This window comes from Motacilla alba, chromosome 5, assembly GCF_015832195.1.
Source record: "Motacilla alba alba isolate MOTALB_02 chromosome 5, Motacilla_alba_V1.0_pri, whole genome shotgun sequence".
Taxonomy (NCBI): Eukaryota; Metazoa; Chordata; class Aves; order Passeriformes; family Motacillidae; genus Motacilla; species Motacilla alba.
In genome coordinates, this window is record NC_052020.1 from 4,924,713 (window position 1) to 4,952,600 (window position 27,888).

Genomic DNA, 27,888 nt, shown 5'->3' on the forward strand with positions numbered 1-27,888 from the left:
TTTCAAATTTTGGAGGTTGCTGGGCAGCTGGCATCAGGCTGCCCATGGTCTGGGGTGTGCCTGCAGACCTCCTGCAGCCCTGCTTGCAATTTTGACATGTCAATGGTTTCCACCTGAAAGTTCAGAACATTGGTGTGTTTGCCTCAGGGGTGTCTTCTCCCTGTTCTTTAACAAGGCAAAAAAACAAGCAAGCAAGCAAGCAAACAAACAAAAACCAACAAAAAAAACCCCAACAAAAACAACCAAAAAGAACCCAACCCAACCAACCAACTAACCAAAAAACCACCAAAAAAAAAAAAAAAAAGGCAAAAAAAAGCAGTGTCTCTGAGCTGGCACACGGAGCAGGCACCATCCCCTCGCTGCTCTTTTTTTGTGTTACCCAGAGCAGGATGGGAAGCACACAAGAGAGGGATTGACACCCAGCAGTCTCCTGAGGGTGGCTCTCAGCAGAGGTTACCTGTGAAATGATCAGGGCAGGAGGGGCTGAGGGTGGGGATGGGACATGTGCCAGCCTCTCCATGTTCACTTCCCAAAGCAGAGCCCGCAGAGCCCGGCCTGCCTGCAGGAGCGGGGATGAGCTCCTTGCAGCAAACACCCTCCCAACACAAAAGCCTCTGGAAGGACTTCTCGAAATAGGAAGGAGAGGAAAGAGAGCCCACCCAGCCTTCCTCCCCACTGTCCTCCACACTTTGCTGTCCCTCAAGTCTCAGCTTTTGCAGCTAATGCAGCACACTCGGCTGTCCCCTGTGCTCAGAGCACAGGTCTGGGGATGCTTCTTGGGAGGCAGAACTCTCTTTATCATGAGGAGGGAGCCTGACACGGAAGATGAGCGCCCTGGGCCACCAATGTCCCCCGCCCTGACCCCAAGACAGGCTCCTGGTGGCGACGCGCGGCAGGCAGAGCCAGGGCAGGGCAGCGGAGGGGCGGGCGGAGCCCCACAGCCGGGAGCGGGGATGGCAAGGGGCTGTGCCGCAGGGAGCGGCGGGCCTGGGCAAGCCCGCCAGCGAGCAGCAGCAGCTGCCGCCCCCCGGGGCACGGCTCGTCCTCTCCCGGCTGCCTCCAGCAGCCCGGCTGTCCCGGCGAGCGCCCGGAGCCGGCCGGGAGCGGGGCTGGCGGGGCGGCGCGGCCGCAGCTGCTGCTCCGGGGCAGGACGCGCTCGCTGCCGCGCCCCAGTTCCCATCCGCTGCCCGGGCAGACCCCTGAGGGACAGACACGGGCAGCACGTGTTGCTCCAGCCCGGCTCGCTCAGGATCATGAGAAACAAAACAACTGGGGCAGGAGCTGGCTGAGAGCCTGGGGTGGGCACGGAACGCGCAGGGCAGCCAAAGGCAGAGGGTTTGGAAGGCGAATATGTGTCCAGTTGGTTTGGGTTTATCCATTCAATAATGTTGATGGTAACATAAAGGAGTCTCTTTTCACTTCTACTTTGGGAAAAAAAAAATTAAAGTGTCAGGACTCAAAAATTTGTGTGTGGTCATGCAAATCAACATTTTGTCCTACTCTTACTGGTTTTTGGTGCTTGAAGCTGCTCTTTACCAGCTGTGCTGCTGAAGGCTCTTCAAAGCTCATCTACTCCGTGTACTGGGAGCTCCGGCAGGAACCAGCGGAGGGGTTTGCTGTCCAGGCCACGGGTAAATACATTAAAAACCCTTAATTCCTTCATTTAGGCCACATTTCATTTGGAAATACTTCTCCACGGCCTGGTCTGCAGGAGTTTGGCTTTGAGGGGACTGGCCTGGATGACACCTCCTCCTTGCATATTTATGAGCCCCAGGAAACATCTGAATGAATAATGCTGCTAAATCCCAGACCAAAATTGCAGAAGTCCCCTGGCTTTAATCAAGGAAGCGTTGTTCACGGCTTGCAGATGAGCTGGAAGACACAAAGTTCACCGTCCTGTCCCCAAGAGGAGGTTGGCAGAGGTTTTTCAGTAGTGCAGAAAGTATTCCATCAGCCTGCAGGCTGGGGACATCTGGGGACTGTTACCTAAAGTACAACATCCCAGGTTAAACCTTGACTGCTTTGGTGCTCAGACATAAACCTTATGCAACCTGTTATGAGCTAACAGGAGAATAAGTTGAAAAACAATTTTTTTATATGGCAGAGATTAGCCGGGAACATTTCACTGAATTTATCTCAAGGTACAATTTGCTAACATCTTTTTCTTCCTTGCTCAAAACATTCCCTGGTAGTTATTTTTAGTAATGGCTTATATGTTTCCTACTATGGCACTTTGCATTTAATAGTAATAAGAAATAACATTATCTACTTTTTATGATTGAAGATTAAAGAGTCTATTCTAATAGCTTTGGTTGTCAACACGAGGTCCTCTGGTACTATGTTTCTTGGCTTCCCTGTTGTAAAAGAACATGTCTATGTAGATATTATTAATTTATCATTGCACAAAACAAAGTTTATGGACACTTAATATTTAATGTGCTGTGAATTTAATAATAAAAAATTAAGACCCTACCTTACATCATTTTTTATCTACCGGATTTTTGTTCTTCTCATTAGCTCTTTATGGCTCTATTCTAAGGTTTTAAATCCCTTACTTGGGTTTAAAAGCATTTAGTTGTGTATGCTGAAATGTAAATACTTAATCTCTAGCCTAGCTGAATACAAGGACAACACCATGAAGATATTAAGCATTTTAACCACATGTGGAACAGAGGGCTATAAATATGAAGCTGTACTGAAGTCAGCCTGAGGTGCCACAGGGCAAATGATCTGGAGGCCTCTTGCCTGGTCAGCACAACACACAGGTTGTTCTTTCCAAAAGCTCTGATGCTTTGCCTGGTGGAAGGGGAGCTGTGGAAACCCAGGGCACCGGGAATATTTCTCTGTCTGCTTTGGGGTGCCCTGACCCCCAGGGGAGCACTGACTTTGACCCTCATTCACGGAGAAAGTTTCCTGGACTGTTTGATGGGCTAGAATCCACAAAAGTGTGAATTAGATGATAGAGAGCAGTGTAGGTGTATCACTTAGGTGAGAAGTTTAGGTTTTGGGTTTTTTAGTATGTTGATGGAGGGCACAGGGTGTCGTCCTGGGTTTCTTCTTCATGCTGCTTCTTCCTTCTTCTTCTTGGTTCGGGTGGCATTTTGTAATTGGGCAGAACAGTCTGCATTGGGGGCACTTTGGGATCAGTTATTGGGTTAAAAGGGAAAATAATCTAGGTGTCAGTTCTTAATTGGAGAGTTTAGTCTTAAAAGACCTTGTAACAAGAGACTGTTGGCCATTTTGTGGTTTCTAATGAAAAGCTGCTGAACTCACAGTAGTGAGACTGTTTCACTGATAAGAAATAATAAACAGCTGAGTCTGAACATGAACAATTGTCTCCAGTGCCTTCAATCCAGGCCCAGAGAAACCGATAGGGAGGCACCTGCTGCAGCTTCTCCAAGGGCCTACACTACTTCTGTCTGTCTGAGCAGCTTCTTGCATAAGCACGGCTAAAAAAAAAAGAAACAAGTTTGCTATCACAAAAGATTAACAGATCTTATTTCTTCTCTTGGCTTCAGCTTTCCTCAGTGCAACCTGACAGATCTTGTCATTATCTGGAAATGCTCGGAATAAACGGAACTGCTTGAGATCTTACAGTGGGGAAAGCATCTTTTGATGCATCAACACTGCACGTTCCAGCCCCAGCTGAGGTCTGGCACTGCTGTGTCTCAACGCTCATACGCATATGGAATTTGATTTTGTTCCTACAGCATGGTGCATTCTAGGTTTCAAGTACTGAACATGGCTCACCCTCATTTCTTTTTCTACATTTGTATTATCTAGCCTAGCTGTTGAGGGTTTAGTTGGAAGAATAATTAATGTTTGGTTGGTGATCTGAATCCCAACAGCTCATCCCAGACAATGTTTCTTGACAGCAAATCCCGCACCGCAGAGATTAAGGAACACATTTTCAAATGTCAGAAGATGAGGACTGCATGTAGAAATGCAGCCACATTCACCAGCACACCCTGTCCTCTGTGCCCTGTGTCCCCAGCATTCCCATCTCAGCATTCCTGAGCCACAGCCCTGCTCTGACGTGATGGCATCCAGCATGAATGCATTTAGGAATGCACATCACCAGACGTGCATGGAACTGGACACTTGTGCATGCAATTATCTGACCTGAACAGCCAACATGCCTGAGCCTCTTGGGGATGCACATTCTGCAGTCCAAAGCAGCTGAGATTTTAAGTGCCTGCAACAAAAATAGAGAAGAAGACTTCATTTTTTAAAAATCTGGCACTGGTTTGACTTTTTAAAATTTTTTTTTTTCCTGAACGAGACAGAAAGGGAATGCTCTCCAACAAAAGATAAATGACAATCAGAGCTGGAATGTTAATATGCCTGGGTATGGGAAACAAGCAGGATGAGCCAGAAAGGAAGCAAACATTCCTGGGTGGTAATCCCCAGTGGAGAGCCTCTGTCAGGGCTGCTCCTTCAGAAAGAAGGATGCATAGGGAGAGGAGAGAAGAAGGGGCACTGTCCATAAGGAAAAAAAATAGAAAACCACTAGGAACGGATTTGGAGTAGAAAAACTGGATTTTTTTTGAATGGAGGAGGAAAAAAAAAGGGAAACTGGGACTGATGACTATTGGATGTCACCAGCTCCCCTTGAGAAGGCTCACATTTGCCACTGCCAGCTTAATTTGATACCCAGAGAGCATCAGCAGGTGAAGTTCAGGGCCCTCTTCTGCTCTGGCTGCCTTTACTGGTGGGACAGCATCCCCTGGGCCACTGTACTGCCTCTTCCTCCGGGGAGGAGGAGACCTGCCTGAGTGTGGCCTCAGAGGAACCTGCACAGTACCTGCAGACATTCTACTCTAGAGGAGAGGAAGAGTTTACATGTCTGTATTTTATGAGATTAGGCTTCACAGAGTGCCCTGGTGCTCACCTGAACTCCAAAGAACGGTCATCAATTTAACCACTACCAAAAGATAAGACAGTGCTCATCAGGGAGATATTTGGCATTAATGGCCAAAGTATAGGTTTGTTTCCCAATAGATTGTTCCATAGTACTAAAACTGTGATTACAGGAGAAAATGTGAAAAAAAGGCCAGCTCCTGACCAGTCACAGTAATCTCTAGCTAGTTCACTGGAAATTCCAGGTGTGAGTATCCTCCAGACACCACACCAAATACTAAATATGTACATGGAGGTACATATTTATGTGGGTGGGAGTCTGCAGGGTGGGCATCCCTTTGCCTGCCCCTCCCGCCAGTGCCAGAGGCACCTCACTCCTGCCACCACCCAGGAGCTATCAGAGGAAGATGATTTCAGGGAGAGGTGAACAGAGTGGGAAGAGAGGGCTGGAGTCACCTGGTGCAATCACCACAAGTCATCTGTCGCCACATCACGCTGCAGTTCCCCTTCCACTCTCACGGCTGCTCTGAGGAGCTCGTGTTCAGTCTCTCCAAGAAAGTGCTCTCACAGGTCAGAGCTGGTGTGAAAAGGGGCTTTCCTCTCACAGTCTGCCTGCTGCAAAAGCAAATGACTCAGTGCCTCCCTTCTCCTTTCAGGACAATCCTTCCTACAGCTTGTCACTGACCTGCCTGTAGCAGGTGACTCTCAGCACAACACCCAGGGGACAGAGCTGTAAAATGCCACCAAACACAAACCTCTAAGAGCCTAAACAGCCTCCCTCAAGTATGAATAATGGCACCTTGCCTTTTTTAGAAGGAGTATCACTTCCTTGAATAAATGAAAGTAACAAGATTCTGTTTTTATTTTCACACTCCTGCCACTCTTGGAGTCTATTTCTGTGGCAGTCAATGGCTGTGCTGCCTGCAACACGGAGTGACACTCGGCTCCAGAGCCTCCTACACCCACCAGGGCTGGGACTGTGCTCTGTCATCCAGGCTTGTTGGCTCTGACTGTGGCCAGCTCTCCCTCAAACCCGGGCTTCCCAGACTTGATGCTTTGCTGTTCCACAGTTCTGTGCAAACAAGTGAGTTTCGAGTCACCCTCCCAGGCAATAAGCACTTTACAGATACAAAACCCACACAAAAGTGTATCATGGGGACTAAGGATGTTGGGTGACTCAAGCAAGAGACTGCTCCTTGAAGATACCACGATCCAAGTGCTGCCACATGAAATTTGGGAATACGCATTTTCTACAACTGTCCCTTGGGACTCAAGCTGGATCTTTTAATTGTAAGGCTGGTGAGAGCTGCTTTGTGATTTGCAGAGGGTTTGTGTAATGAATGTACATATTTAGTGAGAGGTGATGAACCCTTCTTCACCTCCCATCCAATGAAGCATTAGCACCACCAGTTGGTCACCAGCCCTGAATAACACCCAGTCCCAGCTGCAATAAAAGCTCGAGAGCTTTGTTCAGGTTCTCAAGAGCAACATGTTGTGCCATTCAGATGTGCTGTTTAGCTGGCCTGAAGCTGGGGCAAGTCATGTTAAAATTGCAGCCGTGCATTTTTTTTCTGGTTTTGTTGATTGTACCTGATCTGTTCCAGCTTGAAATTTAAAGCTCACTAATGAGGGAATCAGAAACCTATAATGAGGAGCTCAGCTAAATCCGAGATCACTCAGCACAGTCATATTTTTCAGTTCACTGGTGAAAGGCTCAGGAGGATCCAGAGAAAACACTCTTAGTGTTTTGGACTCCTTGAGCATCCTGATCCAAAGATGTACTAATCTGCAAAGGGATGTGGGGCTGGCTTCCAGTTCTCAGGGCAGTAACCTGGCTTGCCGAGCTGTTCCTGCCTGGCACACAGCTAGATATTCTGCCATGGGCATGCAGGAAGCGTGGACTCACACATCTCTCTGCAGTGATGGCCACGCCTTCAAAGAGAGCTGTGGGCACCTGGGTACTCGAAGGGTGCATCCACTCTTCTTTGCTGTTAGAGTTTGCATAAGCTGCAAATTTTTTCCCTTTTCCTGGTTCTCTGCCTTCCCCTTCCCTCATGTTTGCTCATAAAGTGTGCAGGAATTTCACAACACTAGCAGAGATTTCAAGTTTCATCCCTATAGTGTTATTTTTGCCCCCGACGAGGGGAGAGAATGATGCATCTGACTCCATCTTATCAGAAGGCTAATTAATTACTTTATTATACTATATTATTCTGTATTATATTACACCATATTACATTACATCTAGACTGAATCTGCCCAGCACCCAACTCTGCTCACCCTGCCAGAATCTCGTGGCTGTCAGCGACAGTCCCGACACACACACACACACGCTGGGCCCCGACAGGCCAAGGAAACAAAACACATCACTCTGGGTAAGCAACCTCCAGAGTGCATTCTGCTTCGGCACAAACACAGGCACAGCAAATGATAAGAATTGTTTTTCCTTTCTCTGAGGTTCAGAGAATGTGAATCTCAGAAATATTCTTGGGAAGAATTGCGCCTTGCTTTTCTCTGTGAAGAGAAATGTGGCTGCACATCTCCACTTCTCCTGAGGCCCCTGGCATCACCCAGCAGGAGCATGAGCTACCTTTGTACCTCCTTGCAGGCCTTTTCTGTGGCGAGTGATCTAAAGAAGCCTCAGTGTAAAAGGGAATCACTAAAAGGGAATCACTAAAAGGGAACCACAGTCTGGACTGCAACAACCCCCACTTTGTGAGTACCTGAGATGGAGAAAGGGCTCTGTCCAAGCCCACACTGTGCAGGGAGCACCCTTCCTGAGAGAGGAAGCAGTTTGCCAGCCAGGTGCTGGGGATAAGCTCTATGACCTGCTCCTTTACAGGAACATTAGCCATTACCCCAATAAAATGATTATGGACACCCTCCCCAAATTCTAACATGAATTAATATCTGGCCCATGGCACCAGTTTGTTTGGTAGGTGTGGGTGCTTGAGTGCCTCTCATCCTCCTCCTCCCTTCCCGTCACATCCTGCTGTCCCCCCTGCCTGGCATGGCAGCTGACAGTGGCACTGGGGCTGTAAAAGCTGATGCACTGTGGCAGGGTTGTCACTTGATGCGCTGTGGCAGGGTTGTCACTCTCAGAACCAGCCTGGCCAACAAAAGGCAATGCTCGAGGCGGTTGGAGCTCGTTAGGGTTTTTTAATTAATCTTGCTTATAGGTGGGGACACAGTGGTGGCTGTGGCCTCCTCAGCTGGTCTGGTACAAGCACAGAGCAAGGGGCAGACATTGCCAGGCCATTTTTCCCTCCAGGACGTGCTGTGGTGAGACACAGACACCGAGCCCAGTCCTTCACCATCCCTCCTGAAGCCTGAGGAACCAAGTTCTTGATAGGCAAGAGAGATGAAAAAAGGGCCTGGACAGCATTTTTTCCCCACTGGGGAAGTTCTGATATTCTTTGTGGCACTCTTGCTGTGCGCTTTATGAAATACTCTCCTGGTTTACTCTCGATAGACTTGTGAAAATAAAAATAATACATTCACATTTCCTTCATCACGAGGAGCTTCTGCTTGAGGAAATTCCCACAAAAACCTGTGTAAGAGTTGAATATGATATAATCTATGATGTTGACTAAGACACTGTCAGGGGTGAAAAATGTAGAGCAGAATATGACAGATCCCAGCATGATTTTGTGCTGCTGCTGGCACATGGTAAAGGAGCCCAGCTCCTCTGAGAAACAGCAGAACTCCTCACCTGAGCAAGCATCAGTGGTGTTCAAGCCCTGCCTTCACAGGCTGCAGTGGCTTTGTGAGATGTTTTTTCCTTTCAAGAGGTTATTAACATTGAGAAATGATGCAGCCCATCGCTCAGCTGCTTCTCACAGGCTCTCTGGTGCTCAGAGGGTGAATCAGCTTTGCAGCCTGGCTCTCTCTCTGAGCAGGCCGGGCAATCTCCAGTGCCACACAGCACTCAGAAGTGGCACTTAGACTGTAAATATTATATGCTGCTGTAAGAACATTTGAATGGTAATACTCAAGCAATTACTTTCCTTTCAAGATCATTAAACACAAATCTGACTTGTATTTTAATAGGACTGCCAATGTATTTAATGGGGGGCAGTAAAGGGTAGTTTTTTTCTAATGGATGGATGTTTATATTATTATCCACTCTGAGAGACCACATTAGGAAGAGCCTGTACAACACTCATGTGTTTTGTCTCAGCCTTTTTCTCACAGTATTCCATTTTTTCTCAGTTCTGTACCTTACAGCACGATGCCCAAACTGCACCAACCATAAATTCCACCACCATTTTCTGATTATGAGACAAAAAAACCTCCCAAACGCACTGAAATGGACTTGTGATTGGCATTTGCATCGTGTTTGTTAAGAGTGCTGAGAAAGGCAGTGCTTGGCAGGGTGACAGTTTTGGCCAGTGACTCCTGCCCTGCAGCCACAGGACAGGCACTGTAGCACTGAGCAACACTCCTACAACTTTGTAAACTTCTACGTGGCACCCTGCAACCACACCTGGGCACTGCTTGGGCACATCCCTCTGCAGGGCCAGGGGTGTTCGTCCCTGCATCCATTCCCACCTGTGCCCAGGCTGCCCAGAGGAGTGGGCAGCAGTGTGGAATGTGCCGTGGGTGGCTGGGTGTGCCCTGGAGCCAGGAACTGCTGTGCCACAGCCCAGGCACACGCTCAGCACTGCCCTCAGCACAGGGACCTGCTGGCTGGAAAGCAAAGCAGCTCCCTGGGCTCTTATCAGCTTTGGGAGCAATTTGGACAAATTCCTTCCTGACTGCTTGTTTCACACTGTTACAACACCTGCATCATCTTCCCATGGGGAAGCTACCTCATGTATTTTTACCAAATATGGAGGATGGGGTGGGCAGGAAACCAAAGCTGGGCTGGTCCTCATCAGGCTGTGCATTTTGGGAGCCGAGGAAACAGCAAATCCTACGCTCTGTGTCCACATTCCACTCCCTCCTTGAAAGGAAAGGCTGGGAATGACTGTACTACATGAGTGGTTAGCAGCTGGCAGCCTCTGGACAACACTTCGAGAATTTGGAGTATTTTTTGATAGCCACTTGCACATGTACCATAAACACACCCCCTCCCCTGCTACCTGCAGACAGCTCAGAGCAAATGCAGCGCTGTAGGTTGTGTGGTGCTGTTACCATTCCCAAAATCTGGGGCTCGGAAATGCATTTGCCTATGGTCAGGGCTTCCCATCATTCAGAATTTAACCATGGACATTTGCTGTTTGGAGCAGCACCCAGCTCAAGACTGTGGACGTGAACCACCTGCATCCTCACTGAAACGATTCAGGTACAAATCTGGATGTCTGCTTATTAGGTAGCTTTGGGCAGCAATTATTACAAGCTTAACAAGTAGAATTTAGGAGATTTAATAGGTTTGCATTGTAAACATGGCAATAAAAACCATCAGGAAGGTGGCTTTCAATCAGGGAGCACACAAAGATGGCCAGGAGTTAAAGAACAAAGCAGGATGTGAGGTTTACTATTTGCGTTTTAGTGGGCTACAGCAAAAGCTATGCAGGACCAAAATTATATAAATTTATAATCAGAATTTAACTACACAACCAAAATGATAAACAGAATATATTGGACCAAATTTATAAAACAAATTTATAAACAGAATATATTGTCCTAATAAATCAGAACATGTTCTCACCACTGTGAGCCCGTCCCAAAAATGGATGGCTTTCCCTGTCCTAAAGGGGAGCATCCCAACCACGACAGCTGCCATGTTTGGGACTATCATTACAGAAAACTGTTGACATTTTCTGGGTTAAGGATGGTTATCTGGGATTCATGGATAATTTAGTCCTTTTGCTTGCAGAAATAGTTTGATATGCTCTTTAAATAAGCATATAAAGAGATTGATGTGTGATGTTTGCGGGTTCAGATGTTCTGAAAAGTGATGTTCCTCTATGGAAGAGAATAAAGCTTAAAAGGGGATATTATTTATAAAAGCACCACCATGCACAGGCAGTGTTTATTTACCATTTAAATGCCTCATTTCTGTTCTGGCTGTCTGTGCTATAATTTGCACAGGCACTTAAACTTGAGTATAAATAAATGCAAAGAAGTGGTGTTTATGCAGAGTTCAGGAAACCAAGTGCCAAAAGATGGAGGCCACTCCTGCCTGATTGGATCAGCCACCTTTGGGGACAAGCAAGGAGCCATCCGTGCTGGAATTGGAGGAGCTTGACCAGAATATCAGTGCTGAAGGCATGGCAGAGATGTGATGAGCAGGCAGGCAGCGTGAGCACCATGACATCTCACCCTCAGTGGAATGCAGGGAGTGCCATGAGGCACCTCCAGTGTCTTGCCAAGATCCTCAGGATGGGAATTGTTCTCCTCTGGGCAAAGTGAGGCACTGACTCTGCTCCAGGATGAGGGCAGCAGATGCCAGAGAGCATCCCCAGGATGGCTGGAAACATTTGTCACTGTCCCCTGGGAGCGCTGAGAGGGGGAAACCGAACTCCTTCAGCTCTGTGCTGCACACCCACCCACTGTCAAATCTGTAAACAACTGCTTTGCTTCTGCATATCTGACCCCCCTCCTGTGCCTATGGACATATTTATGGTAATTTACCATTTCACAGGTTCACAGCCTCTTGGGAACGTGGTGCAAGGACCTGTCCCATATGGGGCTGGGCAGGCATGGATGATCTGGGGTGGGGGGGAACCTTGAGGTTCAACTGCTAAACTCAGCAGGAACTGATCCACACCAGTTTTATGGCTGTGTTTGAGGAAGGAAGTCTGAGGTAGAGTGATTAAAGTATTAGAAATAGAATTATTATCATATAATCGAATTATACTATTATGTGAGGAATATAAATCCATCATCTGGTCACCCTTATGTGTGTAGACAGAAGAGTTGAGTTGTTTTGGCAGAGGAAAGCAAGGCACCTATCGCTTAATGTCTATTAAAAGGGTGAAAAAATGGTATCTTTTTTCACCTTGTTGCAGCAAACTCCTGCTGGAGCTCCTGAGAGCAGGCAGTGGGGACACAGACGGGTGTAAGGAAAGGTCATGCCACTCACTCACCACCTCTGCTCTGCTGCAGTCCATGGGGAAGGTGTTCTCACTGAGCTCTCCTCCCCAAGCATCGGCCCTGGTGGCTTCCAGAGCTCAGCTGTGCCATCTCCTGTCCTGACAGACTGGCAGGGAAAAGCACTCTCCAGCAAGGAGAGGCCACTCCACAGTGAGGGAGCACACCTGGGGCACGGGGAGCAGTCCAGGAGCAGGGCTGCACCAGGCTCTGGCGTGGCTGCTGCAGAGTTGCAGTCTCTGGAGATGTTCCTGTGCTTGGAACACGCCGTGTGGGGACAGCCAGCCCTTCCTCTGCTGCTGCTGTAGCTGCATCTGAGGGGGAAGCCTGTGAGCAGTGAGGTGCTCAGCGCCAGCTGCACTGGGATAAAAGAGTGGAGATGTGTTTGGAGTCTTTGGGAGGGATCAGTGGCGGTGCCACAGTGATTGTTTGTGGCTCTAACTTGTCAGAAGAGCCATCCTTATCTTTCCTAAGCCACAGCTTTCTGCTGATATTGATGCCTTTTAGGGCACCAGTACCACTGCAGCATTATCCAACAAGCATGTTGCCACTGCACCAGGCACACATTAACACCAATAACTGAGAGCTCTTGCTCAGAGCTCCTTTGCCTCTGCCTGATAGGCAGCAGGCAGAGTGTGAGCCACACTGTCTATCAATTAGGTGAAAAATAAATAATAGGAAGAAAGTAATATCTTCAACAGCGCATTTGCTGGCACATCCATATTTATTAGATAGCAAATAAAATGCTGCTTGTATCATGTTTATGTGCATCATAAAGCCCTAAAGTAATCTGTGGTGTCATGGTTTAAAAGGTGGCAGACAGATGCAGTGGTATTGTCACATTTCTCAAAGCAACCTGCCTAATAAAGCTCTGCTTTTTAATTTTTCTTTCATACCCTGGTTTCATTCTTGCTGTGAATCCTGCACAGGATACCAGGCTTTTCCAAGAATACAAAAGGGGATAAAATTAATTTCTAGGCATTTCTCAGCCTGCAAGTTTTATTGCAACTTTATCCCAGTCATTCCATCTTCAGAGATGATCCAAAGGGAGGCAGAGGGAGCAGGGCTTACCCAATGGAGTTGCAATAGGTGGGTGAGCTGGGTCAGGAGACACAGCAATAAATGTGTGGTTTGCTGGATGTGTGAGTAGCAAGGGGACTGTCTCCTGAAACATGGTTAAATATGTAAACTCTGCCTAGGGAAAATGTTTATTTACCTAGATTGACAGCAATAGGGATAAAAAGCACTCAAGATAAGTGGCTCTTTAGCCAGCTTTAATTTGTTGATGGATGGATTGATGGGAGGATGGTCAAAGAAATGACAACATTACTCTCTGTAATGGAGATATCTTGTCTGCTGGAGTTTGCAGTACCGTTTGGTCTAATTATTCCTGATCCATCTATGAGCAAACTTCTCTCCCAGTGAGACAAGTTGTCATTCCTTTTCTTTAAATAAAAAGATAGGAAGGTAAAATCAAGAACAATTAGAGCAAAGGATGATGGTATCTTCTGCAGTGAGAAATTTCTACAAAATCATCTGTATTGCTTAGAGATGGTTTACTGTATTAATTGAAATAGTTGTGCATTCTATTATGCAGTTTGTGTGGGAACAGATGGCCCATTTCACAAATTAAACCTTGTCTTTTTACATTGCTTCAACAGAATAATAGTGAATGAGCATGGCTATTGTAAGAGATCCCAAGTTCAAACCTTGTAGCTTCACAACAGGCTCCACTTTTCTGGCGGAAGCTAGTGGAAAAGCAAGGAAAAAATCATGGAATGAACTCACCACGTGTGTTTCACCATGGCCGTGGCAAAGGCAAAGAGCAGCTCACAAAACTTCAGTCTTGCTCACACCTTTCCTGGAACACAACACAGACCAGGCCACTGCTCCTGCAGCACAGAATAAACTGGGAGATGGGCTGTGGGGCGGGAGAGCACGTGGATTCTGTGGATTGTGGTGAGAACAGTTTCTCAGGCTCCCAGCAGCAGTGACACAGCTGAGAAAGGGGAGCGTGTAGCATTCATATAGCATTCATACTCTCTGAACAGAGAGAGGTAATTCTCTCTCTCAAGTTTTTCTTGGAGAAGCACAAAGAGAAGAAAGAGAAAACAATTCTTATCTTTACTTACTACTCCTGTTATTTTGTACATGTGGAACGTGTTAGGAATATTGTTTACCTAAAGTGAGTTCTTAACTGGACTCCAGTGATAGTTGTTCATATTAATTAACCTATTAAGTCAAAACTGTGTCCTGGCTATCTCAAGACAATCACAAGATTTTCTTTAGGGTGTATCTTTGTATAGTATAGTATCCTTTTAGTATTCTTTAATATAGTTTAGTGTAATATAATACAGTTTTAATAAAGCAATTATTCAGCCTTCTGAATCATGGAGTCAGATGCCAGTCATTCCCAGAGCAGGGGTGCCCTGTTTCTCAGTAGGTAGCGTGTGAGACTGTGCTCTGTTCTGCTGAACACTCAGAGGGGACTGCTGGCAAAGCATCCTGAGAAATATCCTGCACTCACTGCAGGAGCAGGAGCTGCCAATCAGCAGCACAAACTGATGGCTCAGACTTTCTAATCTGGCTGAAACATGCTTGCTCCAGGACCAGCAATAAAGGAAGCAGTAGCTGTTTCCCTAGCCGAGGAGGTTGATGCCCCCAGCACAACTGAGGGAAATCCATGGTAACACTTGTTTTCCTGGGCTGGATAACCTGCAGTCTTTGAAGGATCAGTTAATTTTAACTTGGGTTTGCCAAATTTGGGTTAATCCATACCAGTGTCACTGCTGGAAACTGCATCTAGAGTTTTATTTCATGTGGGCTGGCACAGGGTGGGTGGCACGAAGGAGGGCTGAGCTAAGAGGAGCTGCCTGTGAGATGGGTGCTAGTGTCAGATCACATCCTTGCAGAAGCCACCACTGTCACCATGATACTTTGTGAAAAGTCCTCTTTGCCCAGGATTTTCTCCTGGGAAGCTGAGAAGCCTCAGTTTCTCCCTGTTGTGCTGCTTTGGAATGGGGTCTGGAGATTGTTTATCCAAACATGTGAATTGTTTTGACTTAATGGCCAATCACAGCCAGCTGTGTCAGACTCTCTGAGTCACTCATGAGTTTTTATTATTCATTCTTGTTCAGCCTTCTGATGTATCCTTTCTCTATTTCTTTAGTATAGTTTTAGTATAGCATTAATAGAATAGAATAGAATTAATATCGTATCATATCATATCATAATAAATCAGCCTTCTGAGAGCATGGAGTCAGAGTCATCTCTTCCCTTGTCCTGGGGACCTCACGAGCACCACACACCGCCACAAACCACCTGAGCATGACCCTCTCAGAGGAGAACCCACCACGGCTGGGAGGGGGTTGGAATGGGAACTAAATTACTCTGGCACCAAATTCCCTTTGCCTGGATCCATTGAAGGTGTGGGTCTGCCCACCAATGTTTGAATTGCTGAAAACACCAGGGAGCCCCCAGGCAGCTCTCATGAGTGCAGCTCTGGGGGGGACCTCGGGCATGAGCCTATCCAAGGCACTTCTGCGTGCCTTGGAGCAGCCCCAGCTACATGACAAGCACATATGCTGCTCCTGGAAATCTAATGTGGAAAAAAACTAGCCTAGATTGTAGTTTATAGGTCTTTTCAGCAGGGCTGCATGAAGCTAATGACACAGAAAGCCATTTGGGTTAAATTGTGAAACTGAAAGATGCAGCACCTGCTTTTATGCCTCATGTGTTACTAAAAATACTTCTTCCTTTCTAAAATGCAACACAAATGACAATACAAAAGGAAACTCCACAGTGGCATTGGTGGCATTATTAGGAGGGGTTTCATCTGTGCCTGTGCACAGAAAGATGAAATCAGGGACAGCAGAAACAGCAGACATCATTATGTCATTGCTAAACCCTTGGTGCACCCACAGCTGAGATAATTCCTTGCCCTCCTGACCTCTCACTGTGAAAACGGGCAGTGATAAGTTTTAGACAAGAGACACCAAAATGTTCCAAACTAAGGAAGAGCTCCAATACGGGGAGAAGATAAATAGCATCAAGCTATCCTGAAAAAGAGGCTCCTGAGGGAGAGAAATGTGGCAAAAAGGTGTGGAGGAGGCAAATCAACCTGTGAAGTGCTTTCCACAGGCAGATGGGAGAGAGGGCTTCAGAAACCAACAAAAGGGCTGAGTTGAACAGAAATGCAACTTTCCAGGGGAGCTGTGAAGGTCAGATGAGGTTCACACAGGAGGTTGTGCTGACCCCTTTGGGGACAGCAGCCCCAGGGCTGCCAGGCACCCTTGGTGCAAAGGCCACCCACCCTGGCTGCACCCACCTGTGCTGTGCTCAGCCATGTCCTTGTCCCCAGCCCTGCCACCTCAGGCAGTGGGGCTGGGTGGGCACAGGGATGCTCCCCTCACCAGGCAGCCTCCAGGATGTGCCCCTGGCACCTCTGAGGGCCCTTTTTTGGCAGGTGCAGCTCACAGGATACAAACACCACAACTATTGTTCAACATTTTCCTCTTCTCTCCTCAAAATCCAGAGAAAAGCCCTGACTCAAGAATTTTTTTTTTTACCAGTGGGAAGGGAGCACTGCCAGAGAGTATGAACCCCTGTGGAGATTTTACTTTTGCTATTGATTTTATGCGTGAGATGCTCAGGTACTCTGATAGTATCTGACAGTATAAGAAGCCAGAGAGAGAACAGAAAGGCTAATACAGTAACAATGTCACCAGAATAACTTGGAAATGTTCTGGAAACTGTGTGTTTAAATCTGACTGAAATACCTCATTGTTTATCAAGCAGGGAAGTGTTTCAACAGCAACAACAAAAAATCATCCTTCCCTTGAGAAGTTTTAATTTTTTTTTTTTTTTCTGCAAGAAGGACGTGGAAGGGAAAATGAGGTGTTTTAGAGAACTATAAATGCCTTAGAAAGGAAAAAATATAAATGGCAGCAGTGCAGGTGGTGAGCTGAGGCATTCACAGGGAGGGAACACACCTTCCCTCCCTCGCTGTGGAACTTATGTCACATTGGTTCTGTGACACCTCCTCGAGGGTTAAAAACCCTCATTGGAAAGAGAGCTCTGAAATAAAGGGGTCTCTGAAAAGCAGCCCTGCTCCTCTGGGACAGTGCAGCAGGGGACAGGGGCATGGGGGACACAGTGTCCTCAGCTCCTCTGCAGCCCCAGAACACACAAAGCCACACCTGCCCTTTCAACAACATGCTGCTCTACCAGGCAAAGCTGCTCTCTGCACACACCCACCCACCCCAAACACACCCAGGAGTTGGATGTTTTCTACAAGAGTGGTCTTTCCAAGGGTAAATAGCTTTTAGAAATAAATAGGAATTTAGCTGGAAGGCTGGCTGTGGTTTGGGTGTTCCTTGGGTTCAGTTGTTCTCCTGGGGGGTAACAATTTGGATCTTTTTGGGCTGGGGAGGTCTTGAAGACGTGCCAGTCACTCCTGGGGCAAGTGCACTCATGTTCAGGGTCTTTGACATAAAACATAAGCCAATGCATGTTGGAAGTGACAGCTGAGCTCTGGAGAACAAGGGGCAGAGCTCGAAGCACAGCCCCAGCCTTCCCAGATGTTTAATGCCTCAAGAGGGGCAGGATGGTTGGGATTGCCCTTCTGGGCAACCCATTCCTCCCTACACATCATCCACAGAGCCTGGTCCTCATGCTGGGCTTCACACCAGCAGCCCAGCCCTAAAAAAATAAAAGGTGGTGGAGTCCTGTCTGGGCTGCTTCTGCCCTGAACCTGTCCTCAGATGTGCTTGACTCTGGGCGTTTGAATTTGTGTCAGAAATACTCCTTGATGAAAAATACGAGCTCTTTCCATACCTTTACTGGATGACTGTATGTCAAGGGACTAAAATATCTTTCATTTCAGTTCATTGAGTGCAGCAAGTCTCCCCACTGTAAGTGTAACCCACCCTGCTGTCAGGGAGTGCACCAGAGCTACTGCAGAGCTGGAGAACCAAAAAATGTACATTTGAAGTGACAGCATGAAAAAAGTGGATGGGGGTGAAATGTAATTAGCTGAGGCAAGGACAAGTAGGTAAGTCTCCACAGTCATAATTTATGGGGGATATTGTTGTAGTTATTACCATGCAATTTAACAGGAATACACCAGAGCAGTTTTCAGATCTTAAAGCATGCAGATGCACTCATCTATAGGAGAAAAGTCTCAGAACTCAAATCATCCAAAATAATCAAGAAAGTTATCATCACAAACAGCCACAATTAACACGGGGATCACAAGGGATGAGTCTCAATTTCTGATAATCTTAAGAGAAAATGAAAGCATTATTAAAACTTTAGTGTGGGAATGGTAGCCACACTCCCAGCCCTGTAAACAGACCAGCACTCTGCAGTCTCCCTCAGTCACACTTCCACTGCTCTTTTGCCAGTCCCAGAACAAACAAATTTGAGATTTCCCAAAGAGAGGACACACGTGGAAATGGAAAATATTGGGGCTGACCCTGCCAGTTTAAAGAGAATCATTTTCCTAACAAAAGAGTAGTGTTGAACTACTGAAGAGAAGGAGGAGGAGGTGTGGACACTATCAGTACAAGCTGCTGGGGATTTAAAGTTGCAAAGTGCTTTATGACAGCCTGTGCTGCCATCCATAATTTACAGGCTTCCTTCTAACATTGCTGTCAATACAGTATTGCTCTTATCAGCTGCATGAATTATTTCTACCACTGACATAGAATCAAAGAATGGTTTGGGCAGGAAGGGACATTTAAGGTCATCCAGTCCAACCCCCCTGCCATGGGCAGGTGATGCCTCAGGTTTTGGCTTTCATATTTTTCACATTCTGTGCTGCTCTAGTGTGTGGGTCTGGGCTCCATATGAGGGGATGGTGAGCTCTCTGCACAGAGCAGGGAGACAAAACCATTCCTTCTCCAGCTGGGCACCAAGGACAAATGATCCAAATCTCAGCCCAAGAGCACAAACAGCGTGGGCTGGAGAGAGAAAAACAAGCAGGATGGAAGTGCCTGGGCTAAAGCTGGAATGGGACAATGAACTGCAAGGTGCAAATGGAGCAGAACTGATCCAAGGGAGAGACCCCATGACTGCTTGTCCATTTCTGTGGCCATTTTGGGTTGTGCTGCCCAAGGTGGATCCCTGGAGGAGATCCTTTGAATAAGTCCCTGCTTTATTCTTTAGCTCTGTCCAGTCTCTGTTCTAGGTCAGCCTTCACAAGGCATCACAGGAACACCTTCAACTACATCAGCCTGCTCAGACCCCCATCCAGCCTGCCCTTGAATTTTCCCAGGGATGGGGCAACTATTATCACCTCTTTGGGTTATCTGTACCAATGTTTCACCACTCTCATTGCATAAAATGTCTTCCTGCTAGCTAAATCTATCCTTTTTTGGTTTAAACAATTATCCCTGATCCTATCTCAGCAGGCCTGGCTTAAAACTTTTTTCACTCCTTTCTTCTAAACCTTGGAAGGCCACAATAAGGTGTCCCCAGAGCCTTCTCTTCTCCTAATCCATCTCTCCCCAGTTCAGTAAGAAGGATTTTGAGGCACCGTGTCAAAGGCCTTACAGAAGTCCAGGTAGGTGACATTTGGAGCTTTTCCCTTGCCCTGCCACAGAAAGCCACCAGGCTGGTGAGGCAGGAGCTGCCATGCTGGCTGTCCTGGATCGCCTCTGTGTTATCCCTGTCCCTCAGCAGAGCTCCTGGGAGGATCTGTGCCATGGATTTCCCAGACTCAGAGGTGAGGCTCACAGTCTCCTCATTCCTCTTTTAAAAAATGAGTGCAAAGTTTCCCTTTCTCAGCCACCAGGGACCTCACCTGACTGTGCCACCATTTCAACAAAAGGAGACATTCATCATTTTAATTCACACTCAAATTGCTGAATATTATCCACTGTCCATTAGATTTCAACAATGCCCAAACGTTTGCTGTTCTAATCACATGCTAAAATACAGTAACTACCAACTCTCACAACCATCAGAAAAAAATCAATCACTCCCACACTGATCAAGTTGCTGCCTGTCTCAGAAGCCTTTTTTCTCTTCTTTTCTTGTACTTATGTGTGCCCAGTGTGATTTCAACTTAATATGCAGCCAGCCCTTATTCCTCATAGCTGCCTTCTGAAGGTGACCAGCTTGTGTTTGTACCTGTTTCAGCCCACAGATACGGTTTAGATCACTTGTTCTTCTCTTGGGGCATGAGGATGGGCTGGAGGAGCTCCTGAGGTTTACTGTTGTCTTTAAAAATCCGTTCCTCAAGCTTAAAAATGTTGTCCCAGATTTGGAAAGGGAGCACTTACTTCAGAAGGAGGGGTGAAGTATTGCAGCTGTCAGCACCATTCCTGGCATTTCTGGATCACAGAATCAGTCTCTGTCTGCTTGCCCTGTCCTTGAAGAAGAGCAAAACCAATCTCCAGACAATGCAATTTAGTGTTTTTTTCTTTTTCATTTTGAGGCTGGAGGTGAGCTGGGCCTTTCTCTCAAGCAGAGCAATGAGACCAAGCCTGCATTTCCAGCAAATGACTCTGCAGTTAAAGCAGGAGACCCACAAAACTCTTACAAATTCAGGCTCATGTGAAATTGTTAAGATCCAAATTTTAGATGTATCAAAGAAAGCCCATTATGTTATTCCAGGGTTGGTTTTTCTGCTTCATTTTTTTTTCTAATACTGCCAGTCCATGTCTGTAAAAATCTTCCTTCTGTTTGCTGAATCATGCCTGGAATCCATATTAGAAGTCAAGTGTAAAAAAAAAAAAAGGAGGGGAAGCTGTGCTACAGGCAGCTGTTGTTGTCAATGCCCTTTCTTTCCCTGCAATAAAAGTCACACAAAAACTTCAGACCTTGCTGGGCCCCTACTCCTTACTGTCAACATCACCTCCCTTCAGATCTGTAAAAGGGCAAATCTTTTCCTAGCAACAGCATTAACCCATTCACAGGGATTTGAAAACAGGCTGCCTTCCTTTTTTTTCTTTCCCAGAGCTGGCAACACCTTTTGCTGTTCCTGCGTGCCTGTGGTTCAGAGTGCTGGTTCAGAGTCTCTTTTTAGGATGAGGAGCTATTCCACAGGAGCCCCAGCAGGAGCAGAGGCACAGGGAACTCACCAGAGCCTGTGCTCTGCTCTAACCAAGGCACCGACCAGCTCAGCAAGGGAAGGGCTGGGGTAGCACTCACAGGGGAGTGTTACAACCATTCAGCCACACCAGAAGGTTTTATAACCCAGCATTAATTTGAATATGTGGGATTTTTCTGACACCCAAGACATTTTTCTGATTCTGAAGGCAATAATGAGGCTGTTAATTGACAAGGCACTTGCTCTTGTCTCAGTAAACCATGGCCGTGCTCCTTAGTCACAGTGGAATGCCCCTCAAATGAGAAGGAACACAGGTAAGTGTGACCACTTAAGAAAGGGCTGCAGTTCATTTCACATATATAAAAATAGATACAGAGATAGCTATATTTTCTAGCGGCCCCTAAAATGTTTGATGTATGTGTTTTTGTAGCTTCTGGACCAAATGGTGCTGTATTCCTTTTTCACAGACTACCAACTCAACAACCTTATTTTCTGTCATCACTCTGAGGCACCAACACAATTGTCTGCATCTCCTGGCAGACTCTGGCTATGAAGCTAAAGGAGCTTTTGGTCTAAAGTGCTAGGGAGTCACAGGGCTACTCAGTTATGCATCCTTAACCATGCTAAGGTTATTTCAACATGCCTGCTGAAACCCTGTCTCTTTCTGGGGAAGGACCTACACAAAAAGAATGGACCATAACAATTGAAGACAGGTGGAAGTTTAGCTCCAAATCTGAACTTTGTGCTGAGTGCCTCACTACAGGGACATCACATAACACTAAAAACCCCCAAGGAATTCAGATTACAGAACTGAAACGACACTTTTTTTTTTTTCCCCCTCCTTCTTCTTAGCATACTTGTGAAAATCTGTGTATACAAATGCCAGGCAATTCCAAAAGGGATAGGTGGAGGTCATTTAAAACACATGGACCACCTGGTAACCTGAGTTTTATCATAACGCTACCAATGTTTTGTGTGCTACTGCCATGCCTGGCATCCACTGAGATAAGGGTAAAACCTAAAGATACATATTTGGTGATACATCAATGCTGCAATGAAATGAGCAACAGAAACCTGATGTGATTTTTTTGAAATATCTCCTATCATCTAAAAGACATTTTATCAAAGCAGTTCAAAAGAGTTTTTCATTCAGAAATTACTGAAAAAAAAGTCTCCAGACAGCTGACCCCAGTGGGTCTCCAGGAGTGTTGTGATTTTTTTTCTGAAAGGAAGCAAGATGCAGAATCTTGTAATCTGCTCCTCAGCCTGTGATCTCCTTGCCAGCAGATGATGCAGATTTGGAAAGGGGAGACAGGACAAGCACTTGAAAGAGATTTTCTGAGGGCACAAAACCAGACAAATTGCATGAGACTCAGGCAGGCTCTTGAATCAAACCCACTCTGAGCCTAGGAGAGTATGTAAATATGATAAATGCATGCCTTGCTCCCACCCTACCCCAGGCACTGGCTGTGGCCACTGCTGGAGATAAGGTGCTGGGATGTGCCTTCCTCTGAGCCCTTATGGCTGTTCTTATGTTTCTTTAAAAACATATTTCATAGCCTTTAGTGCTTCAGTTTCCTCTCAAATGTCTATACCTTCAAAGTGATTAATTCCTAACAATACATAAATGGCTTTTCTGCTGGATTATGGATGGATTACATCTCAGGTGTTTTAGACAACCTCAGGGACTTTCCTTAAACTTCTGTGATACACCTGAGAAAGTGGTGACACATCCAGAGCAATTTCTTTGCCTTGCAGTTCCTTCCACATATGCATCATCATCCCTTATTATTTTTATTACTTATATTTTTGTGTGTCACTACTAGGAAGTTACATAAGGTGATTAATGCTCTGTGACTGTGTAATGACTTCATTTGATTTGTGAAAAAATAATTAGAGAAGAAAGAAACCGCCCTTAGAAAAAGCCATGAGACCGGATGGAACGGTATGTCTTGGGCGTGGGAATGGTTCCACAGCAGTTTTTGGGAAACAGTCGCTGGGGGATTTTGCTCTCCTGCTCTGCTGGCTCAATCACAACCTCAGGGTCTCTTCTAAATTATCAGAAAAGCCCAGGAGAGAAATTCCTTGGGGAAATTTGTCCTTTTTGGCCAATAGGTTCATCTGAGTCAAGTTTCTTTAAAGGTTTTGACTGGCCAGGGAAGTCCTTCCCCATAACTCGAGAATTTATCAGAGGGTTTGGTTCCCTTTCAGAGGACAAATCATCATGCTGGCATCTCCACACCCAGGTGGGAGAGAATACGGACCAGCCTCTGCCAAAACAATAACAACAATAAGGAGAGATGTGTTGAGTAAGTGCTTATGCTCAGCCACTTCCTCTGCTGGTGAAGGAGGAAGCAAAGGGGATTCTCAGAAAACAAAACCAACCCAACTCCATCTCACAGCACCTTGCAGGAGGGGCTTCACACTTCAGGGCTATGGATTTGGGACCACACAGCTTGCAACAGAGCTCAAAATCCTTGTAACCTTTCCTGTAGAGAGGTTTTTGGAGCAGCAGTAGTTACCACAAGGTAATTTCTAACCCCACGTCTCATTAGGGGGCATGAGGTGTTGGCTTCTGTGACTGCCACTGTCCAAAAGGCTGTTTAACATGAGCTTAAACATAAGGAATGACTAAATCCAACATATTGGATTGCATCAGCCATACAGAACTGGAACCAGCCCTATAGGGTTCTGAAAAATGTCACTGAAGGATTTGTGCCCAAGCTGGGAATTCGGATAGCAACAGAAACAGAGTTGAAAGGGAAGGTTGGGAGGGATGCACAGATGAAGGCTCTCATTCACCCTTGTGTTTCACTACTGAAGCCTGATTTTGCTACAACAGCAAGTAGGTTCCATTAAAAACAACTCCCCCTTCAAAAACAAGTCCAAAAAAAAAAAAAAAAAAGAGATAAACATTAGGAGCTGTGCTCAGGGTCTAATTCCACTCTCTAGCAAAGCCAGGGTGTGCAGAAGATGATCCCTTCTGGTCTTGGAAGCACCTGTTAGTTCACAGTCCAAATGAGCTATACCGGCTTGTTTAATCAGAAATTATGAGAATTTTAAGTCTTGGGGGGAAAAAAATCTCAGGATTTTAAATTCTGAGCTTTCTCTGTTTACCTTCCCTAAAATTCTTAAGCTTCTCCCAACGTTAAAATCGACACACGTGTATTTGTGACACCAAGAAAAATGTGGGATTTCAGAAACCTCTCAGCATTTGCCGGTAGAGAGAACCAGCTGGGACACAAATCTAGTGTTGATTAACTGTTATTTTAATACACTATTTATGCTTAAAATTCCAACTTAATTAAGTGGCTAGTTGGGGTAGAGATCACAGGCAGACCAAATGTTTATTTCTATATTACGAATCAAGCAAGTTCTCAAAAATCTTCTTTAATTCTGAGCAATGAATTGGGGCAGAGTAACGAGTGCCAGGGACGAGTAATCAGTGCCAGGTTAGGCATGCTTCACTGGCTTCCAAGGGATGGGAAGCTCCCTGCCATAGCAGCTCATCAGCCCAGACTCACCCTCTGCCTGGCACAGTGTCTGGTCACCGTGGATTCCCACTGTGCTGCTTTTCACCACCTCAGATGGCCACTTCAGTCAAGTTTATATCAACTATTTTTGGCTTTCCGAGGTAGGTGTCTCCTTGCTGGTCTCACAAAGGAGCTTTGGTTGTGCCTGTGACACCAGCCATAATTCAGACTGGCAAATGCTATTCAGCTCCATCGGGCGTGCTGATGAGCTCCCACAAGGATGGCTCAGGCCAATTTCCCATTTCTTCTTGCCTGGAGATCGTGGGCTAAGGGCTCACGAGTGAGCGGCGCACCTTTTCCTGGAGAAAAGGAGGTCTGTGCACCGCCTAGGTAGAAATTCAGACATTGCAGGGGTGCTTGAATCAGGGCTGGGCATGCAGACACAATTAGGGGATGCTGCACCTGCCAGACCCGCAGCAGATATTAACGTTGCTCAGAAAAAAGGGTCGTGAGCAGAGATGTCAGACTCTGGAGCTCCTGAGGAAATTATGCTGTCAGCAAAAGGCCAGGCAGACCCCTGAGACGGGGGAGCACGCCAGGAGGTTCCTTTTGCTGGGAATGCAGAGTTTTCCCTGTGGGGAATGGGGGCTGGCAGCTGCACACCTGCCTCCTCTGCAGCCTCCCAAGTGCCTCCCCAGATGGGAGAGTTTGCTGGAGATGGCCCACGCTGCTCCGAGCTGCTTCCTGAGCCCTGTGGCTGCTGTCAGGGGAAGAAACAGCATGTGAAACATGGCATGGTTTCATCTCACTGAAAGGAAGCAGATAGCACAGTGGATAAAATAATGCTACAGCCCCCATGTGTGGCTCAATACCGGTGCTTAAAAGCATTATTCAAATCCTGTGGCCCCACAATAAGCACCTAGAGAAGAGCTGCTAAATGCTTCTGAATTATCTTGCAGTGAATTCCCTGTGTTTGCCACCAGTTTTTGCAGTCTCCATCACCATGGCATATAAGTAGCTGATGTAGTACCTTGCTCCACATAACTTGTTCCTGCATCAGCTGGGCTGGTTTTGGGCATCCTCCTTTCTCTTGGACTCTGAAGGACACGTGTTAAAGAGCAAGAGAACATTGTTGGAGCTTCACCCATGAAAGGCCACGAGACAGGACAGGAGTGGAGCCACAAGCTTTGCCACGGCTGCTTCCAGGAGATCTGGCCCCAGAAAATGCCCTCAGCAGCCTCTGTCTCCAGTGCTTGGTGGGAGTGAGGGATCCAGCCTTCCCTGCTCCCTGCCCTGGGGCCAGGTGTGGAGGCAGAGCCCAGGGAAAGGGCTTTCCTCTCCCTCCTGCCACTCTGGCTGGGCAGCTGAGCTGTTTGAGGCAAAACGTGTCTGGGATCCAGTGCCCTCCTTCAAATAAGAACCATCAGGGAAGTCAGGGAGCAATCCTCCTTCCTAAAATGATGGGAGGAGTGTAGCCATGATATTTTATGAAAATCCTTTTGCTAGAATTTTCTTCTCCTGAGAAGCTGAGAGGGCCTCAGGAACAAATGCAAACAAATTGTTATCTGCTGCTGTGGAATGCAGCAGGTGCTTCCTCGATTGGTCAGTGTGGGATGTTTCTACTTAATAACCAATCAAGGGGGCAGCTGGCTCAGACTCTCTGGGATTCACAAGACTTTGTTATTCATTCCTTTCTATTCCTGTCCAGCCTTCTGATGCATCTTTCTCTCTGTTCTTTTTAGTTTGGTTTTAGTGTAGTCTTTTTTATATAATATATATCATAATATAATAAACCAGCGTTCTGAAACATGGAGTCAAAATTTCTCCTTCCCTTCAACCTTGTCCTGGCTGCCCTGAAGACCACATCAGAGGAGCTGATGGAGTTATTCAGTCACAAGCCAATTAGAGCACTCAACAGAATGTCAGGGTCGGAGATCCCCTTAGCAGACCCAGTGTCTCTGAAGTTAAATCCTGAAAAAAATCCTCTGCAAAGCACATAAGTCATCCCAGGAAAAAGACCAATGCCCAGGTCTCCTCCAGGACTCCAGTGAGCACTGCAAAGGCTTTCTTCTCCTCTTTCAGCTTTCCAGAATATGAGTTAAATCCAGCATAAACCTCACCTGATCTGGAAGCTGGGAATGAACCAGAATGACTGGTAAAATACAAAATTAAGAGTTCATTCCTTCCTCCTGCTTCCACTGCCTCTCCTCCCACCTTGTTTCCTAGAACTACTTATTCTAGAACTTATTCCTACTTATTCCTAGAACTATTTACCTGTGTTCTGCCACTGAGAGTCACTGCAGGAGCCCCACTGGGAGTTCACTGGGAGTGCTCAATAAAACACCTCTGCTAGCCAAACTTCAGCAAGCCTCTTGCAGAAGCATAAGAACACCAATGCTTGTGCACCAGTGAGAGAGAGAGAAAAAAAAAATTGCCATGCATTAAAAAAACTTATTGCTCTCCAGTGGGCCTGAGGTGAGCAACAAGGAACCTGGAGTGAGGAGGCAGCTGAACATCCACAGGATGCCTCAATACAGTTACAAAATGGAGTGAAGGGCACCCAAAGAGGGACATTCTGTCACCTATTCACTTCTCCTTTCGTGAAGCCACACATAACACAAAGTTAATTAAAGCCTCTATTCTGAGGAAAAGGAATGTTCCATTTGGTAAATTTAGAAACAGCTGGTTAGTTTTATCCATTACTTTTGTGCTAACATCAGTCGAGCTCATTCAACTCTCTCTTTTTATGAAGCTGTCCTTCCTATGCTACCTGATAGCTACTAATTGCTGCAACTACATTTCTGAATTGCAAATTTTCTGCACTGATAAAAACTTTGATTGCCTGTCAGCTACACATAAGGAAAAGATCACCAGTGCTAAATGAGGTGTTCCACGCTTGGATAATAATGCCTAATGAATTATTCAAAAAAGAATGCTTGAATGAAGCAAACAATTTGAAGGGTTACTAGCAGCCGTAACAGTTCAACAGCCAAAAGAACAAAAGTATCATCCTGAAAATTACACTAATGATTAAAAAATGCGTATTAATTCTACATTTGGAGAAAAAAGAAATGCCAATCTGATTTTAAAGGTTAATCATTATTTTTTCACTAATGCTCTAATCTCTGGGAAAAACACCCTTTACCAATATTTTGGGAGATATAATATTATGACATAGCATATTTATATGATTTTCCAGGCATTAACCCTCTCTGCAAATTTCAAATTTCACTGTGGAAGAATCAAAATCCTGGTTTGAGAGCCTGTTACTGCCTACAAGATTCCTTCTGCCGCTTTAAATGGACCTGGGATCAAGCCCAGGTAGCATCATGCTGGATGCCTTGGGGTCAGGCACCACTAAAGGTCCTCTCAAGAGAGCGACTGCTGAGCCACAGCGTGGCCTCAGCCACACCAAAACACAGCCCAGAGTGTCCAAATGACTCCAGACTGGCTTTGCTGTGC

At 46.2% G+C, this 27,888-nt stretch overlaps 2 long non-coding RNA genes across 4 annotated transcripts in view; both read right to left on the reverse strand.

Annotated features, from left to right (window-relative positions):
* Positions 1 to 1,293: 1,293 nt before the first annotated feature.
* LOC119701929 lies at positions 1,294 to 5,557 on the reverse strand. The gene is made up of 3 exons (XR_005257213.1): positions 5,317 to 5,557; positions 4,123 to 4,195; positions 1,294 to 1,986 (listed from the first exon to the last, which is right to left on the reverse strand). It is a non-coding gene; the product is annotated as an uncharacterized LOC119701929 (long non-coding RNA).
* An 18,694-nt stretch (positions 5,558 to 24,251) lies between these two features.
* Positions 24,252 to 27,888, reverse strand: part of LOC119701928 — an 89,796-nt gene continuing 86,159 nt past the window's right edge. For all 3 annotated transcript variants that reach the window (XR_005257212.1, XR_005257211.1, XR_005257210.1), the window contains exon 9: positions 24,252 to 25,186. This is a non-coding gene — a long non-coding RNA (uncharacterized LOC119701928). The remainder of the gene's footprint in view (positions 25,187 to 27,888) is intronic.